The sequence below is a fragment of the Archocentrus centrarchus genome, chromosome 6, assembly GCF_007364275.1.
Source record: "Archocentrus centrarchus isolate MPI-CPG fArcCen1 chromosome 6, fArcCen1, whole genome shotgun sequence".
Taxonomy (NCBI): Eukaryota; Metazoa; Chordata; class Actinopteri; order Cichliformes; family Cichlidae; genus Archocentrus; species Archocentrus centrarchus.
Window position 1 is genome coordinate 61,048 of NC_044351.1, and position 15,266 is coordinate 76,313.

Below are 15,266 nucleotides of genomic sequence, written 5' to 3' on the forward strand. Positions count from 1 at the left end.
ATTGCTGCTGATTGCCATCCATTACCACACATGGATGAACTGTTCTCAAATCTGAGAGGGGCTACTGTCTTTTCCACTATCGATTTAGCTTCTGCCTACCACCAAATGCCTCTGCATTCTGAAAGCCGTGATATTACTGCATTTATCACTCATGATGGACTTTTTCGTTTCTGCAGAGTTCCGTTTGGCTTAGCTTCTGCCCCTTCTGCCTTTCAAAAAATGATGTCAATCGTCCTTACAGGTTTGCCAGGCGTACAAGCATATCTGGATGACATCATCTGCTACGGCTCTACACAAAAAGAACATGATGAAAACCTGCAGAGGGTGCTCCAAGCCCTGGCTGACGCAGGTCTCAAACTGAACATGCACAAATGCCGGTTCAACCAACCTTCACTCAACTACTTGGGGCACACCATTTCAAAAGACGGTCTTCAACCGGACCAGGACAGAGTTACTGCTGTGATCCATGCCCCAGCTCCACACGACATGTCTTCTCTGAGATCTTTCCTTGGTCTCGCATCCTGGTACAGTAAGTTCATTCCAGACTTTGCAACTGTTAGTGAACCACTACGTGCAGTGCTCAGAACCTCCACGGATTTACACTTCAAGTGGACAGTGGAAGCAGAATCCAGTTTTACTGCACTTAAAGGACTGATAGTCAATAGCTCTGCCTTAGCTCTGTATGACCCTGAGTTGCCAACCTATGTTACTACTGATGCTTCCGATTATGGACTGGGTGCAGTGTTAACACAACTTCATTCAGATCAAAGTGAGAGAGTTGTTGCTTTTGCATCCAGAACTCTTTCTCCTGCTGAGCGCAAGTACTCTACAGTTGAACGCGAAGCTCTTGCCTGTGTGTGGGCTGTGGAAAGGTGGAGAACCTACCTCTGGGGTCGTCGCTTTGTCCTTCGTACAGACCACCAAGCACTTACGACTTTACTCACCTCCAAAGGGTCTGGCCGTGCTGGACTGAGAATTGCCAGATGGTCAGCTCGACTGCTCTGCTTCACATATGACGTCACTTACCGCCAAGGACACCAAAATGTCACTGCTGACTGCCTTTCCAGGCTGCCACTACCTGCTGCAAATGAGGTCACAGAGGAACCGGACATGATTGCAACCGTTTTTAAAGAGTCACTGTGTGCCATTTCTCTTTCAGAGTTCACTTCTGCCAGTGACATCTGCCCAGAACTGTCACTGCTGCGCAACCAGATTCAGAAAGGTTGGCCCAAGCGCAAACAGGGTTTGCCCGAGAACCTTACAGCATACTTTCAGGTACGACACGAGCTGTCAGTTCATGGTTCACTGATAATGAGAGGGACACATAGACTTGTTGTTCCTGTTTCACTACAGGCCAGAGTTGTTGATTTAGCACATGAGGGTCACCAAGGCATAGTCCGTACCAAGCAGAGACTGCGTGAACTGTTCTGGTGGCCACATCTGGACAAACTTGTACACTCTGTCATTGCTTCCTGTGTTAACTGCCAGTTCAGTGATAAGGTAGCCGTGACTGCCCCTGCTCCACTTACACCAGTCACGTTCCCCAGCAAACCATGGGAAAAAGTTGCGATAGACATTACAGGTCCATTTGACAATGCTACATGGGACTGCCGTTACGCTGTTGTACTTACAGATTACTATAGCAAATGGCCTGAGGTTGCATTCGCCTCTACTGTCACCACAGATGTCATCATTCGCTTTTTAGCCACTGTGTTCAGTAGGGAAGGTAATCCGATGTACCTTGTGTCTGATAACGGTTGTCAGTTTACTTCTCATGCATTCAGTAACTTTCTACGAGAAAGAGAGATACAACACCTAAGGTCCAGTGTATACTACCCTAAAGCAAATGGTGCTGTGGAGAGATTTAACAGAGTACTTAAGGACTGCATACAGACTAGTGAGAAAAGTCACAACTCATGGAAAGAAGCTGTAACAGAGTTCTTGCACAACTACCGAGCTACTCCTCATGCAACCACTGGAGCAAGCCCATTTGAGCTACTGAGAAACAGGAAAATGCGCACCAAGTTAAACATACTACCAGTAGCACTGAAAAGCAAAACACATGCCCAAATCAAAAAGAGGGTGAAACAAAAGCAAACTAAAATGAAGGAATATACAGACAAGAAAATGCGAGCTAAACCATCAACAGTCAAAGTGGGTGACACGGTTCGTGTTCGCAGACCTGAGCACGTTGCCAAAGGATCCTCAAGATTTACGGAACCACGGATTGTCATGAAGAAAGTTGGACAAAACACATACTTACTGAATGATGGACGCAAGTGGAATGCTTCAAAACTTGCACACTTTCCAAAACAAGCCTTAACTGGTTCAGAACAAAACAATGACACTGTATTGGATACCATTGCACTCCCTGAAAACACTGAGTCTGCCGTTACATTTAGAAGAAGTCAGAGATCTAGAAATGCACCAAGATGGTTAACAGGTTTTGTGAGATAAAGTGAGAACTAAATGTAAATCCCTGCTGTTCAGACTGGTACGACTATTCTTTAAGACCAGTAAAGAGGTATTACTATTCTGCTAAGGTACAATACAAGAAAACAAACAGGTTTAAATCAGAGTTACAAATTTAATGGTTCCTATTATGATGATTAAGGTTGAGTAAAACGGTGGTTATTTTATTATACTGCTGTCATTCATTTAATGGACTGTTGCTGCTATAGCTAATACGATTCGAAAATTTTCATGTTACTGTTGGTTCATTGAAATGTTAGTTTTGCATACATAGCTTTCTGCAGTGAGTTATACAGTGAGAATGTTACATGTAAGTAATTGCTTCAAGAAAAGGGGAAATGTTATGTTGTGCTATTATATGTAAAGGACACACGATGGAGCTGTGACTGTGAATGAAAAGAGATGCTGCATGAAGAAGAAGAAGAAGAAACAGCCTTTATTGTCCCACAGAGGGGAAATTTGGGTGTAACAGCAGCCGCAGTTATTATAAATATAAAAAAAGATATAATAATTCACACTATTAAGAAAAGAATATATATAAAATCAACAAACAATATTAACCTTAATACTACTACTAATAATAATAACACTATATACAATGTACATGATGTGCCTGTGTGTTGAACCTTAACAGGCCGGACTATTTACAGTATATTATATATTATCCTACATTGTGTAGGCTATTGTGGTTTTTGTTGGGAGCAGTGATGGTTATAAAGTCTTACAGCTGCTGGGAGGAAGGATCTGCGGTAACGCTCCTTTGTGCATTTAGGATGCAGCAGTCTGTCACTGAAGGAGCTCTCCAGCTCAGCAACAGTTTCATGCATGGGATGGGAGACCTTGTCCATCAGTGATGTTATTTTGGTCAGAGTCCTTCTGTCTCCCACCACTTGCACTGAGTCGAGACGACATCCTAGGACAGAGCTGGCTTTCCTGATGAGCTTGTCTATCCTCTTCCTCTCAGCTGTAGACAAGCTGCTGCTCCAACATACTGCTGCATAGAAGATGGCTGATGCCACCACAGAGTCATAGAAGGTCTTCAGGAGTGTCCCCTGCACTCCAAAAGACCTCAGCCTTCTCAGCAGGTAGAGTCTGCTCTGACCCTTCCTGTAGAGCGCATCAGTGTTATGAGTCCAGTCCAGTTTATTGTTTAGGTGAACACCCAGGTACTTATAAGAGTCCACTATCTCAATGTCCACTCCCTGGATGTTCACCGGTGTCCGTGTGGTGGGTCTGCGCCTGCGGAAATCCACCACCAGCTCCTTGGTTTTAGCGGCGTTGATCAGGAGGTGGTTCCGCTGGCACCAGTCCACAAAGTCCTGAGTCCACTGTCTGTACTCTGAGTCATCCTCACCTGTGATGAGGCCAACTATGGCAGAGTCGTCAGAGAACTTCTGCAGATGGCAGCGTGGGGAGTTGATGGAGAAGTCTGCAGTGTAGAGGGTGAAGAGGAACGGTGCCAGCACAGTTCCCTGTGGGGCCCCCGTACTGCAGACCAGCCTGTCAGAGACACAGCCCTGTGTCCTCACGTACTGTGGGCGGTCAGTGAGGTAGTCCAGTATCCACTCGGAGATGTGGTGGTCCACTCCTGACAGTTCCAGCTTGTCTCTCAGAAGTCCTGGCTGGATGGTGTTAAAAGCACTGGAGAAATCAAAGAACATGATCCTCACAATGCTTCCAGGCTTCTCCAGGTGGGTCAGAGCTCGGTGCAGGAGGTAGATGATGGCGTCATCCACCCCGATGCCAGGCCGGTAGGCGAACTGCAGCGGGTCCAACGAAGACGACACCATGAGGCGTAGATGGTTGAGGACCAGCCTCTCGAGGGTCTTCATTAGATGCGATGTCAGGGCTACCGGCCTGTAGCTGCTAAGATCCTTTGGATGTTTGGTCTTTGGTACCGGTACCACACAGGAGGTCTTCCACAGTTGTGGTACTTTCCCCAGCTTCAAGCTCAGGTTGAACATGTATCCCATGATGCCACACAGCTGATCTGCGCAGCACCTCAGGAGCCTGGAGCTGATGCCGTCTGGACCAGCAGCCTTTCGCACCTTGATCTTACGTAGCTCCTTCCTCACATGATGAGTTGAGAGGGACAAGATGGAGGTGGGGGATGGGGGTTGTGAGATGGAGTCCTCAGAAGTGAAGGGGGTGGGTGATGGCTGAGAGCTGAGAGGTGTGAGGTCCCAAGAAGAATAAAGGTTGGCAGTCATTAAAGATGGTGGGGCTGACAGCAGGGGGGACTGGGCTGGGGGAGGGGTGGGTGGCTGGTCAAACCTGTTAAAGAACTGGTTCAGGTTGTTAACCCACTCTAAGTCTCCCACAACCCTAGGGCTTGGTTTGTGGCCTGAAATTGAGTTCAAACTCCTCCAAACCCCACTGATGTTGCTCTGCTGTAGCTGGTCCTCCATCTTCTTCCTGTAGATGTTTTTTCCATCCCTGATTTTCCTTCTCAGATCCTTCTGCACGGCTCTCAGCTCCTCCTTATTTCCTGATCTAAAGGCTCTCTTCTTCTCCTTCAGGAGAGCCTTTATTTCAGAGTTGATCCAGGGTTTGTTGTTTGAAAAACACCGTACCCTCCTGGTGGGCACAGTGTTTTCCACGCAGAAATTGATGTAATCAGTGATGCAGTCCGTGATGCTGTCGATGTCCTCCCCATGAGGGGCACAAAGCTCTTCCCACACAGTGGAGCTAAAGCAGTCTCTCAGAGCTTCTTCAGTCTCCTCAGACCATTTCTTCACTGTGTGTGTCACAACTGGTTCTCTGTGTACCAAGGGTTTGTACACAGGCTGGAGATGAACCAGGTTGTGATCTGAGCCCCCCAGGGGAGGCAGAGGTGATGAGCTGTATGCCTCCTTGATGTTGGCATACAGTAGATCCAGTGTGTTGGTATTCCTGGTGTGGCAGGTGACATACTGGGTGAAGGTGGGGAGAGTGGAAGACAGGGAGACGTGGTTAAAGTCCCCTGAGATCAGAAAGAGGGCCTGTGGGTGCTGTGTTTGGAGTCTGCTGGTAGTAGCATGGAGGACATCGCAGGCTGCAGCAGCGTTAGCAGAGGGCGGCACATACACAGTTATCACAATAACATGTGAAAACTCCCGAGGAAGATAGTGCGGTCTCATACCAACAGCGAGCAGTTCAATGTCCTTACTGCAGAGCGTCTCTTTGATGGTTAGATGTCTGGAGTTGCACCATGTTGAGGAGAAATGAAGAAAAAGAAAGTAAAAAAACCTGAAGCTGATCCACATGTGATGTCGGTTATTCTTACTATTTCAACATAGCCACTACACAATACTCTCTAAATTAGAAGATGCTCATTTTGCCTGGAAAAAGAGTTTGCTGCGCTATAAAAAAGGACTTCGTAAAGCTAGGACATCTTAATACTCATCATTAATTGAAGAAAATAAGAACAACCCCAGGTTTGTTTTCAGCACTGTAGCCAGGCTGACAAAGAGTCAGAGCTCTGTAGAGCCGAGTATTCCTTTCACGTTAACTAGTAGTGACTTCATGGATTTCTTTACAAATAAAATTTTAGACAGAGAAAAAATTATTCATAACCATCTCAAAGATTATTCTTCATGTTCGGCTGCTTTCAGCACTGCTGGTATTTGTTTAGACTCTTTGACTCCAGTTGATCTTTCAGAGTTAACTTCAATACTTACTTCCTCCAAACCAGCAACATGTTTATTAGATCCCATTCCTACTAGACTGTTCAAAGAAGTCTTTCCAGTTATTGATGCTTCAATCTTAAAAATGATCAATCTGTCTTTATTAGTTGGCTATGTACCACAGACCTTCAAGGTGGCTGTAATTAAACCTCTACTTAAAAAGCCATCACTTGACCCAGCTGTCTTAGCTAATTATAGGCCAATCTCCAACCTTCCATTTCTCTCAAAGACTCTTGAAAGAGTAGTTGTAAAACAGCTAACTGATCATCTGCAGAGGAACGGTTTATTTGAAGAGTTTCAGTCAGGTTTCAGAATTCATCACAGTACAGAAACAGCATTAGTGAAGGTTACAAATGATCTTCTCACAGCCTCTGACAGTGGACTCATCTCTGTTCTTGTCCTGTTGGACCTCAGTGCAGCTTTTGATACTGTTGACCATAACATTTTATTACAGAGATTAGAGCATACTATAGGTATTAAAGGTACTGCACTGCAGTGGTTTGAATCATATTTATCTAATAGACTCCAATTTGTTCATGTAAATGGGGAGTCTTCTTCACACACTAAGGTTAATTATGGAGTTCCACAGGGTTCTGTGCTAGGACCAATTCTATTTACATTATACATGCTTCCCTTAGGCAGTATTATTAGAAAGCATTGCATCAGTTTTCATTGTTATGCAGATGATACTCAGCTTTACCTATCAATGAAGCCAGATGACACACATCAATTAGTTAAACTGCAGGAATGTCTTAAAGATATTAAGGCCTGGATGACCTCTAATTTCCTGCTTCTAAATTCAGATCAAACTGAAGTTCTTGTACTCGGCCCCACAAATCTTAGAAACATGGTGTCAAACCAGATACTTACTCTGGATGGCATTACTTTGGCCTCCAGTAACACTGTGAGAAATCTTGGAGTCATTTTGACCAGGATATGTCCTTCAATGCACATATTAAACAAATATGTATGACCGCTTTTTTGCATTTGCGCAATATTTCTAAAATTAGAAACATCCTTTCTCAGAGTGATGCTGAAAAGCTCATTCATGCATTTATTACTTCTAGGGTGGAGTACTGTAATTCGTTATTATCAGGCTGTCCTAAAAGCTCCCTGAAAAGTCTTCAGCTGATCCAAAATGCTGCAGCTAGACTACTGACAGGGACTAGAAAGAGAGAGCAGATTTCTCCCATATTGGCTTCTCTTCATTGGCTCCCTGTTAAATCTAGAATAGAATTTAAAATTCTTCTCCTCACCTACAAGGTCTTGAATAATCAGGCTCCATCTTATCTCAAAGACCTCATAGTCCCATATCACCCCAACAGAGCACTTCGCTCTCAGACTGCTGGCTTACTTGTGGTTCCTAGGATACTTAAGAGTAGAATGGGAGGCAGAGCCTTCAGCTTTCAGGCCCCTCTTCTGTGGAACCAGCTCCCAGCTTGGATTCGGGAGACAGACACCCTCTCTATTTTTAAGATTAGGCTTAAAACTTTCCTTTATGATCAAGCTTATAGTTAGGGCTGGATCAGGTGACCCCCAACCATCCCTTAGTTATGCTGCTATAGGCCTAGGCTGCTGGGGGGTTCCCACAATAGACTATTTCTTTTCATTCACCTTATTTACTTTGTTTATACTCCACTCTGCATTTAATCATTAATTGCTATTAATCTCTGGCTCTCTTCCACAGCATGTCTTTTTTTCTCTCCCCTCAGCCCAACCGGTCTCGGCAGATGACCCCCCCTCCCTGAGCCTGGTTCTGCTGGAGGTTTCTTCCTGTTAAAAGGGAGTTTTTCCTTCCCACTGTCGCCAAGTGCTGCTCATAGGTGGTCGTTTTTGACTGTTGGGTTTTCTCTGTATTATTGTAGGGTCTTTACCCGCAATACAAAGTGCCTTGAGGCGACAGTTTGTTGTGATTTGGCGCTATATAAATAAAATTGAAATTGAATTGAAATACTGACGCGGGCGCCACTAGTAAACGGCAGCTTTTGTCAGCATACGAGGAAGCGCATTTTCGTTTGCCTGAGACGGTGTCATGTCCTGGGCCGTTGGCCCAGCGTTTTGTGTTAGTTTATTTCCTGAGTGTGTCCTCCCAGTAGGTTGATGTCTTGTGTTTCCTAGTGTTGTGATATGTCTGCGTCTCTGTCCTGAGTCTGTGCCTGTTGTTTAGTCAGTATGTTCCTTGGTTTGTCACTTCCTGTTTATTTTGACAGTCTGGTTTTCCTGTGCTTTGTGTTCAGCTTTGCTTCCCCTGTGTAATTAGTTTCATTTGCCTCACCTGTTGTTCCCTGCTGTTTCCTCTTGCCCTGATTACCCAGTGTGTATTTAAGCCCTCAGTTTCCATGTGTTCCTTGTCGCGTCGTTGATGTTGTGTGCCCGTGTGTTCCCTGTGTTTGCCCGTCGTCTCCCTTCCAAGATTTTTGTATTTGTTTTTCCCCTGCTTAAATAAATCCCTTTTAAGTTACGCTGACTTCTGGAGTCCTTCGTGTCAGCCATTCCTCGCCTGTTTCCTCCCCGGCCATGACAGAACGACGCGACCAGACTATGGACCCCCGCGGATACCAGGAGCCCCTCCGAGCAAGAGGAAGTGATTTTGGAGCTCATAGATCTCTCCAGGAACATCATTCATGCCACTGATGAACCCCGTCAGATTATTCAGGCAATTTTCTGCTGCAGACTTTTTTCTTCCTCCACTTGGCTCCTCACCCATCCTGACACTGCCTCCCTTGCCCATTCCATAATCATGCTCCGGAAAAACTTACAAGCTAAACTGTATAATATTGGTCGCCCTGTCCAGGGCAAAGACACAACCTTTTTCCTCCAAGCCATCACTAATTCACCTCTCCTGCAGCCGGTCATCTCACCTCCGTCGTCTCCTCCGCACCACTGCAGCTCAGCACCACAGGCGCTGCCTCGCTTTCCGGATCCGCCGTCATCCCTTCAACTCACCTCTCCCACCTCGTCATTTTCATCCTTTCACCCACAGCCCACCGCCTCCCCAGACCTCTCTTGGCTGCCAGATGATGTGGAGATTATTGATTCACCTCTGCTGGTGGACATCCTGGATGCTGAGAATCGTGCTTCCCACTCCAACAGAACGCGAAGGAAGCAGCGCTCCCGGCGTCGCCGTGCTCCTCCCCAGCCACTCTCGCCTCAGTCAGCTGTAGCGCCCGCTCAGTCGCAGTCTTCCCAGTCAGCTGTAGCTCCAGCTCCCCCTCAGTCGCAGTCTTCCCAGTCAGCTGTAGCTCCAGCTCCCCCTCAGTCGCAGTCTTCCCAGTCAGCTGTAGCTCCAGCTCCCCCTCAGTCGCAGTGTTCCAAGTCAGCTGTAGCTCCAGCTCCCCCTCAGTCGCAGTGTTCCAAGTCAGCTGTAGCTCCAGCTCCCCCTCAGTCGCAGTGTTCCAAGTCAGCTGTAGCTCCAGCTCCCCCTCAGTCGCAGTGTTCCAAGTCAGCTGTAGCTCCAGCTCCCCCTCAGTCGCAGTGTTCCAAGTCAGCTGTAGCTCCAGCTCCCCCTCAGTCGCAGTGTTCCAAGTCAGCTGTAGCTCCAGCTCCCCCTCAGTCGCAGTGTTCCAAGTCAGCTGTAGCTCCAGCTCCCCCTCAGTCGCAGTGTTCCAAGTCAGCTGTAGCTCCAGCTCCCCCTCAGTCGCAGTGTTCCAAGTCAGCTGTAGCTCCAGCTCCCCCTCAGTCGCAGTGTTCCAAGTCAGCTGTAGCTCCAGCTCCTCCTCAGTCGCAGTCCCAGACCCCTCAGTTAGCTCCAGCTCCCTCTGTTCACCCTGCTCCAGCTCCCTTAGCTCCAGCTTCCCCTGCACCTGTACCTGTTCGGCGGGTGGGGGCGGCCACGGACGGGCTGACCTCGGCACTCGCACCTGTTCCGCGGGTGGGGGCGGCCACGGACGGGCTGACCTCGGCACTCGCACCTGTTCCGCGGGGGGGGGCGGCCACGGACGGGCTGACCTCGGCACTCGCACCTGTTCCGCGGGTGGGGGCGGCCACGGACGGGCTGACCTCGGCACTCGCACCTGTTCCGCGGGTGGGGGCAGCCAGGTCCAAGCCTTCGCATCGGTTTTCTGTGTTAGCTGCAGCAGCAGGGTCTCAGTCAGCTCTAGCTCCAGTCGCTCTCCCTCGCCTTCAGTCAGCTCCAGTAACTCTTCCTCGGTCCCCAGTGTCAGCTGTTTCAGTGCCCTCTCAGTCAGTTCCCTCAGCCCCTGTCTTAGTTCCTTCGGTTTTGGTCCCAGTTCCCTCAGCTCCTGCTCCTTCTGTAGCTCCAGTAGTGTCAGCTCCCTCTCAGGCCCCAGTGTCAGCTAGCTCTCGGTCTGTTTCCACGCAGCCAGATCTCCCTAGCTCTCGGTCTGTTTCCACGCAGCCAGATCTCCCTAGCTCTCGGTCTGTTTCCACGCAGCCAGATCTCCCTAGCTCTCGGTCTGTTTCCACGCAGCCAGATCTCCCTAGCTCTCGGTCTGTTTCCACGCAGCCAGATCTCCCTAGCTCTCGGTCTGTTTCCACGCAGCCAGATCTCCCTAGCTCTCGGTCTGTTTCCACGCAGCCAGATCTCCCTAGCTCTCGGTCTGTTTCCACGCAGCCAGATCTCCCTAGCTCCCGGCCTGCTTCCACGCAGCCAGTCGTCTCCCGGCCTGCTTCCACGCAGCCAGTCGTCTCCCGGCCTGCTTCCACGCAGCCAGTCGTCTCCCGGCCTGCTTCCACGCAGCCAGTCGTCTCCCGGCCTGCTTCCACGCAGCCAGTCGTCTCCCGGCCTGCTTCCACGCAGCCAGTCGTCTCCCGGCCTGCTTCCACGCAGCCAGTCGTCTCCCGGCCTGCTTCCACGCAGCCAGTCGTCTCCCGGCCTGCTTCCACGCAGTCCCCTGCACCTCGGCTATTCCCCGAGCAGCCCCTGCTGCTCAATAAAGCAGCAGTGTGCCCTGTTCCGCGGTCCCAGCCTACGCATCCGGTGCCTCACTATGTAGGCCCCGTTCAGCCCATGGGCTCAGCTCAGTCCGAGCCGATGGGGGTCTCCGCTCAGTCCGAGCCAGGGGGTCCCGCTCAGTCCGAGCGCTCCGTGCCAGAGGGTCCCGCTCAGTCCGAGCCGATGGGGGTCTCCGCTCAGTCCGAGCCAGGGGGTCCCGCTCAGTCCGAGCGCTCCGCGCCAGAGGGTCCCGCTCAGTCCGAGCGCTCCGCGCCAGAGGGTCCCGCTCAGTCCGAGCCGATGGGGGTCTCCGCTCAGTCCGAGCGCTCCGCGCCAGAGGGTCCCGCTCAGTCCGAGCCGATGGGGGTCTCCGCTCAGTCCGAGCGCTCCGCGCCAGAGGGTCCCACTTAGTCCGCGCCAGAGGGTCCCGCTCAGTCCGAGCGCTCCGCGCCAGAGGGTCCCGCTCAGTCCGAGCGCTCCGCGCACGAGGGTCCCGCTCAGTCCGAGCCGATGGGGGTCTCCGCTCAGTCCGAGCGCTCCGAGCCAGGGGGTCCCGCTCAGTCCGAGCCGGTGGGGGTCTCTGCTCAGTCCGAGCGCTCCACGTCACCCGAGGGTTCCCCACCAGAGCCCGGGGTCGCCCTTCTCCGCCGCCGCATGCCCCGCGGTCGGCCTCCAGTGTCTGCTCCCCGTCACCGCCGCCGCATGCCCCGCGGTCGGCCTCCAGTGACCCCTCCTCGTCGCCGCCGCCGCTGGGAGCGCGGTCGGCCTCCAGTGACCCCTCCTCGTCGCCGCCGCCGCTGGGAGCGCGGTCGGCCTCCAGTGACCCCTCCTCGTCGCCGCCGCCGCTGGGAGCGCGGTCGGCCTCCAGTGACCCCTCCTCGTCGCCGCCGCATGCCGCGCGGTCGGCCTCCAGTGTCTTCTCCTCGTCTCCGCCGCCGCCGCTGGAAGCTCGGTCTGCCTCCGGTGCCTGCTCCCCGTCGCCGCCGCCGCTGGGAGCGCGGTCGGCCTCCAGTGACTCCTCCTCGTCGTCGCCGCCGCCGCTGGGAGCGCGGTCGGCCTCCAGTGACTCCTCCTCGTCGTCGCCGCCGCCGCTGGGAGCGCGGTCGGCCTCCAGTGACTCCTCCTCGTCGTCGCCGCCGCCGCTGGGAGCGCGGTCGGCCTCCAGTGACTCCTCCTCGTCGTCGCCGCCGCCGCTGGGAGCGCGGTCGGCCTCCAGTGACTCCTCCTCGTCGTCGCCGCCGCCGCTGGGAGCGCGGTCGGCCTCCAGTGACTCCTCCTCGTCGTCGCCGCCGCCGCTGGGAGCGCGGTCGGCCTCCAGTGATTCCTTCTCGTCCTCGCCGCCGCCGCCGCTGGGAGCGCGGTCGGCCTCCCTCGTTGGGACTTTGCTTTGTGGCCCCTTGGCCTCTGCGGCCTCCTGAACTGTGTGTTTTTTGTTTTGGATTTCCCACTGACTCCCCTGAACTGTGGACTGTTTTTTCCCCTGCTGTTTTTGTTTTGTCATAGCTCCTGGACTGTTCCTTGTTTCGACCCCCTATTTTGGACATTGGAGCTCTCCGGCCTTGTGCCGTCGCTTTTTGTTTCATCCGGTTGTTTTTTTTGTTTTCTCATCCCCGTGTTTTTGCTCTGGTTTTTGGACTGTATTCAGCTTGTGCCATTGCTTTTCTTTGTTCGGTTCCTTGTGCTTATTGTTTTTTGCCCTTGTGCTCTACCCTTGCTCCAGTGCTTCCTTGTGTTTTTGGGTTTGTTCCTGACTTTGTTTGCTCCCTGTCTGTTTTTGTTTCGGGCCCTCCTTCCTGGTCCCCCGCCTCCCGCCCTGGTCTGGTTTTGTTTCTTGTTTTGGCCGTCGGGAGCCGGCCTTTGAGGGGGGGGTACTGTCATGTCCTGGGCCGTTGGCCCAGCGTTTTGTGTTAGTTTATTTCCTGAGTGTGTCCTCCCAGTAGGTTGATGTCTTGTGTTTCCTAGTGTTGTGATATGTCTGCGTCTCTGTCCTGAGTCTGTGCCTGTTGTTTAGTCAGTATGTTCCTTGGTTTGTCACTTCCTGTTTATTTTGACAGTCTGGTTTTCCTGTGCTTTGTGTTCAGCTTTGCTTCCCCTGTGTAATTAGTTTCATTTGCCTCACCTGTTGTTCCCTGCTGTTTCCTCTTGCCCTGATTACCCAGTGTGTATTTAAGCCCTCAGTTTCCATGTGTTCCTTGTCGCGTCGTTGATGTTGTGTGCCCGTGTGTTCCCTGTGTTTGCCCGTCGTCTCCCTTCCAAGATTTTTGTATTTGTTTTTCCCCTGCTTAAATAAATCCCTTTTAAGTTACGCTGACTTCTGGAGTCCTTCGTGTCAGCCATTCCTCGCCTGTTTCCTCCCCGGCCATGACAGACGGATATGGTCGTTTACGTACCACCAGAAGCAGCGGGGGGTAAAGGTACGGGTGAGCTGGCAGGCGTTGACTACTTTACATATGAATAGCAGCGCTGCAAGCCGAAGCAGCGGCAACAGACCCATGTGGCTTCTCTGTCATTGGATTAAAAAAATGCCATCACAATTCAGCACTCACATGTGATTGGCTGGTAGATCTGTCCCTCATTGGCCTTTATAAAGACAGTCCTGGGTAAGCCCCTCCCTAATAAATATTAACCCAGTAATAAAAATTATTTTTAATTATTATTTCTGTGATATACCTTGTATGTTATGTTGTATTCATGCCATGCTAAAAACCTCAACTAAAAGGAATTCAGTTAAGAGAAACAAATTGTGAGGCACAAGTTTGAATTTCTTTTTTTTATTTACAAAGCAATATGCACATACACACACATCATATATATATATATATATATATATATATATATATATATATATATATATTATAGAAACCAAAAACATTATGACATATAATGCTTTACTACTTCTGGGCCATGTGGTGGTGGTTTTCTCTCAGAGCATGGTCCAGCATACAAACACTTATGGTGCAGGGCGTTGTATTTAGGGTGAGCTTCTAGTCTCACTGCATGAAAAGTGGGGTTTTCGACAGTTTCTTGCATGTAATATTGCCGCACGCCTTGAGCTTTAGGGCTCTCAACAGGAGGCTTTGGCCAGAACAATAAACTGTAGGGAAACTGCCGTGGACTCTCTGTGTCAGTGCTCCCTCAGCTCCCCCCTCTCCTCAGGTCTAGGGCAGGCTTTCATATGTAAAGGAGGTTTCTGTGAGTCATACAAATGTAAATCAAGTACTCACCAGTGGTCACCAGTACTCACCAGTGGTCTACCCCTCCCAACAGTTGTAACCAACATATTTTTAGTTTGAGATATATATAATCAAATTTACATTATCATCTTTTAAGCCTTTTTCCATTACAATGTGACTACACATAAATTATTCTACAGCGAAACATTCAAACAAGACTAAACTCAGAAGAAATCATTCTAATTTATAAATTAGTATTATCTAGTTGGAAATATACTTTTGGACGTTTTCAGCTTTTGTCCCTTTTTCCAATAAGGCTGTGAGCTTCTGTCTGTGAGCTTCTGTCTGTGAGCTTCTGTCTGTGAGCCTTTGTCATGGAGCTTTTTGTGAACCCTGAACTTTAGTGGACTGAGGGAGATAAACAAAGGCTATAACTTGATTTTGGTGACACCACAAGCATTATTTTCATTGAAAAGCATACTCAGTTTTCAGTCTAATTCACTGTAAAAAAAAAAAAAAAGTCTGCCACACCATCATCCTCTTCTGTGCAGTGGCTTCCCAGCTAGCATTGAACATTCAGACAGCATCCCATGAATGCTGCCATAAATGTTCAGTGAATGTTCACATGCATTAATGACATTAAAGACTACCAAGGCAGATGTAATAAGAAAACATATAAACATATAAAACATATAAACTTTTATTTTGCTATACATGGACGTACATAAGCGATATCAGCAAAACCTGTCTGACTGTATTTCTTCTTCAGTCATCATATTAAACCCTATGGATTAACCTCCTGAGACCCGAGCTCCTGTTTAAGATGCATTTTTAATTTCTCCTAGATATTTGTGATTAGATGGACCTGATATAAACTAAGCTTTCTCTTTGAACAGGAAGTTGTATTTTGTTACATGGTTATTACGTATTTTTGTGAAAAAAAATGTCCTCAGATGTGACAATGGGATTATTTTATAGCATAACACAACGAAAACAACATGACTTAAAGTATAAAACACTATTGAGCAGACTGAAGTATAAGGTGCGGCAAAGCCAAAATGT